This window comes from Glycine soja, chromosome 13 (assembly GCF_004193775.1).
Source record: "Glycine soja cultivar W05 chromosome 13, ASM419377v2, whole genome shotgun sequence".
NCBI lineage: Eukaryota > Viridiplantae > Streptophyta > Magnoliopsida > Fabales > Fabaceae > Glycine > Glycine soja.
The window spans coordinates 13,447,854-13,452,490 of NC_041014.1; the positions used below are offsets into that span (position 1 = coordinate 13,447,854).

General features: G+C 38.2%; 1 non-coding gene across 1 annotated transcript; it reads right to left on the reverse strand.

Moving 5' to 3' along the window:
- Window positions 1-2,746: 2,746 nt before the first annotated feature.
- On the reverse strand, window positions 2,747-2,853 carry LOC114382901. Its single transcript, XR_003660356.1, has one exon. It is a non-coding gene; the product is annotated as a small nucleolar RNA R71 (small nucleolar RNA).
- Between the last annotated feature and the right edge of the window lie 1,784 nt (window positions 2,854-4,637).

Genomic DNA, 4,637 nt, shown 5'->3' on the forward strand with positions numbered 1-4,637 from the left:
GAGGGACTAACCAGAGGCTCGGGAGGCAGTGAAAGTCCCTGAGATTGCATCTAATACTAAATCTGGGATTGCATCTGGCTGAAGGATGCTAAGAGCTACCGAGTCACTTTTTGTGTGATGGACTCCTCTAGCTGGTCCCTGATTTGCTAGCTCAGCTGCTGCAATTCTTCAGGAGGCAGGGAGAAAGAGCTGCGGGACGTCTGTGGAGCCGATCCAAAGTATTGCTTGATGGTTGATGTGCCATTATTTTCTCCTATTTCTTAACCCTTTTTGCACCATTTTAATTACTGATTAGTCTTAATTGTCTAATTAATTATGCATTTTTATCATTTGGGCCTACTGGATTAATTTTGTGTTTTTAATTTAATTTAAGGAGAATTATAAGCAATTGGGCTTGAATCCAAAATTGGGCTTGGGCTTGAAGAGAGCAGACTATTTTATTCTACCAAATTTTATCTTATCTAGATATTATTTAGATTTGATGTCATCTAGATATTATTTCATCTAGATCTCATCTTATCTTATCTTATCTAGATTTTATTTTATTTATGGGCTTGGATTTAAAACAGATTTGTAAGCTTTGGGGCTGAAAACTATATAACAACACCAAGGTTCTAGTTTAGGCTCTCTTTTCTCTCTCCTCTCCTCTCTCTCTTTTTCGTTTTAGTCTTAGAGTGCTACTCTCTTTTTCGTTTTAGTCACTTTTCGTTTTAGCAATAAAATTTCGTTGTTGCTTCAATCTATAATTTCGTTCTCTATTGATTAATGGAAGGCTAAGTCTCCAGCGTTGTTTTCTCTTGATGATCAAGCACAGTTCTCTTTGAGGTTCTATTATTACTATTAAATTCTGATCAGTTTTTCCTCTTCACCAATTACTCTGTATTTGTTGCTATTAATTCATGCATGCTTAGTGCTTGATTAATTATCTCTGCACTTAATTTACGTTCATGCTTAATGATCATTTATGATTAATTGGTATATGTGTTGCGTAATCACATAATGAATGCCTTATGTTAAATTTCGCTTAGTAATTTAATTTAGGGTTGGATTAAGTGGTTGAACTGATAAAGGATAAACTCTCGTAAACTAGGATAAGAGACTTGCTAGTGAATCAAGGGGAAGCACACATGTTTTAATTCTGATATTTTCTTATTCACATCTATTCGTTGTTTAATTTACAAAAGCAAACAACCCCCCCCCCCCAATTCGTTACTATTTTCCTACTACCTGTTATGAACGTTTGGTTGACCATTACTCGTTGGGAGACGACCTAGGATCACTTCCTAGATACTGCATTTTTAATGTTTATTTGATTCGGGTACGACCTCGATCAAATTTGGCACCGTTGCTGGGGAGCAGTGTCCAAAGGTTCATAATAGCTAGTGATTCGTGTTTTATGTTTAGTTGTTTTACGTTTACTTCTTTTGTTTAGTGTGTTCGTGTTGTGTTAGTGTGTTCATGTCGTGTTAGTGTGGTATTCTGTTTTATTTGATGTTCTAGTTTGCAATTTAGTAGTACCCCTTGTTCAGTGCTTTCCTTGTTTCAGTTTACTGTTTTGCTGTGAATAATGTTTTGCGACGGAATTAGAGACTGATTCGGCATTTCTGTTCACACAACATTACATTACCGACGACTATTTACAATTTAATTGGCAATTTTTGTTTTGATAGTTAGGGTTGTTATTTTTGGTTGAATTTTTGTGTGGTAGGTTCTTTTGACTCATATTTTGTGTGAAAAATACCAGGAACACTTGGTGTGGCTGGATTTGAGAGATTCAAAAAAATTTGAGAACTTATTTTTAGCAAAACTTAAAACGGCCATAACTCTTGCTCTGGGTATCAGAATGAATATTAATATATATACATTTGGGGTAGAAACAAATTTCCCAGACCATATAAACCTAGCAGAGCTTGGTTGAGGTCTCTAACTAGCCAAAATCGCCTGTTTACTAAGTTTTTTTTTTTTCAAGTTTTATTGTTCTATTTTTCTAAAATTTCCTTAGGCAGTTTCCATAGTTAGACTTTGAATTTTTGTTTGAATTTTTTTGCGCTATCTTTTCATGATTTTAGGGTGTTGCTCACAAAATTTCAGCTTATTTTGATATCGTTTGTGTATAGTTGTAGTTTTACCCCCTTGTTAGGTGCTTGTTGAGAAACACATTATTTGCTGCATATAGTGCATGACTAGGGGCAATCCAGGTGATTTAGAACCCTTTGATCCTGAAATAGATAGAACCTTTCATAGATTAGTTAGACATAGTGTGCATCCTGGTCATTCTGTGCATTATGAGCATTCTGAGCATTCTCTTGAGGGTGATTCTGAATATTTTGATTTTGAGTATTCTACTACTAATTTTTATACTAAGAACATGGCTCAACCTCCACCTCGTGAGAGGACTCTTAGGGAGATGGTTGCACCTGATTTCACTTATGAAAGCTTGTGCATTCAATATCCTGATGAGGGTGTTCCATATGTTCTCAAGACTGGACTAATACATTTGCTGCCCAAGTTTCATGGTCTTGCAGGTGAAGATCCTCTTAAGCATCTTAAGGAGTTCCATATTGTTTGTTCCACCATGAAGCCCCCTGATGTCCAGGAAAATCATATCTTTCTAAAGGCTTTTCCTCATTCTCTAGAGGGAGTGGCAAAAGATTGGCTATACTACCTTGCTCCCAGGTCTATTTTCAGCTGGGATGACCTTAAAAGGGTGTTCTTGGAGAAATTATTCCCTGCATCTAGGACCACTGCCATCAAAAAAGACATTTCAGGCATCAGGCAACTTAGTGGAGAAAACTTGTATGAGTACTGAAAAAGATTCAAGAAATTGTTTGCAAACTGTCCTCACCACAAGATTTCTAAGCAACTCCTTCTTCAATATTTCTATAAGGGACTTAGCAACATGGAGAGAAGTTTGATTGATGCAGCCAGTGGTGGAGCCCTTGGTGATATGACCCCTGCTGAAGCTAGGAATTTGATTGAGAAGATGGCTTCTAACTCCCAACAATTCAGTGCAAGAAATGATGCTATTGTTCTTAGAGGAGTCCATGAGGTGGCCATAAATTCATCTTCATCTACTGAAAATAAAAAGCTTGAAGGAAAACTTGATGCCTGGGTCAACCTAGTAACCCAGCTTGCCATGAATCAGAAATCTACACCTGTTGCAAGATTCTGTGATCTATGTTCTTCTGCAGATCACCATACAGATCTCTGTCCTTCTTTGCAACAATCTGGAGTGAATGAGCAACCTGAAGCTTATGCTACAAACATTTATAATAGACCTCCTTAGCAGCAAAACCAACAACAACAGAATAATTATGATCTTTCAAGCAACTAATACAATCCAGGTTGGAGGAATCATCCAAATTTGAGATGGACAAGTCCTCCACAACAACAACAACAACAGCCTGTCCCTCCTTTCCATAATGTTGCTAGTCCGAGCAAGCCATATGTTCCTCCTCCAATGCAGCAACAACAACAGCAGTCACAACAAAGACAACCGGCAACTGAGGCTCCTCCTCAACCTTCCTTAGAAGAGTTAGTGAGGCAAATGACCATCCAAAATATGCAATTTCAGCAAGAGACAAGAGCTTCCATTCAGAGTCTAACAAATCAAATGGGGCAGATTGCTACACAGATGAACCAAGCTCAGTCCCAAAATTCTGACAAATTGCCTTCACAAACTGTGCAAAATCCGAAAAATGTGAGTGCCATCACCTTGAGGTCTGGCAACCAAATTCAAGTGCCTCCACCAGTAGCAGCACCTGTACCTAAACCTGTCAAGCTTCATTCTACACCTGAAAAAGAGGATGAGATAGTTGCACAAAAGAGAAAGATTCCTAACAAAAATTTTCATGCAGGTGGACATTCTTCTAGTAATCCTCCTATCCCTCTTTCATTCCCACCTAGAGCAATTCCAAACAAAAAGATGGAAGAAGCGGAAAAGGAGATCTTGGAGACCTTTAGAAAAGTAGAGGTGAACATACCTCTGCTACATGCCATCAAGCAGATTCCAAGATATGCCAAGTTTCTAAAGGAGCTGTGCACCCACAAAAGGAAGCTCAAAGGCAATGAACGGATTAGCATGGGCAAAAATGTGTAAGCATTGATAGGTAAATCTGTTCCTCACATTCCTGAGAAATGTAAGGACCCAGGTACTTTCTGTATACCTTGCATTATTGGGAACAATAAATTTGAGAATGCCATGCTAGATTTAGGAGCATCAGTTAGTGCCATGCCTCTGTCCATTTTCAATTCTTTATCTCTTGGACCTTTGCAATCTACAGATGTGGTGATTCATTTGGAAAATAGAAGTGTTGCTTACCCCGCATGTTTCATAGAGGATGTGCTGGTTCGGGTTGGTGAACTTATTTTTCTTGTTGATTTTTATGTTCTTAATATGGAAGAGGGATTTTCCCATGGTTCATGTTAGTGCTTAGCTCTACTGAGTGTTTAAAAGATTGGCTAAGATTTTGTTAAAACATAAGCACTTAGACAATGAAGGAAAGCTGGAGTTGCTGCACATGATGTCCAACGCTATGTCAAGGAATAAGATCGGGCTGCACAATGCACAAGGCAAGATAAAATGTCAAATGAAGAATTGAAGCTGCAGGATCCACGATGTCGGATACAATGTCCAG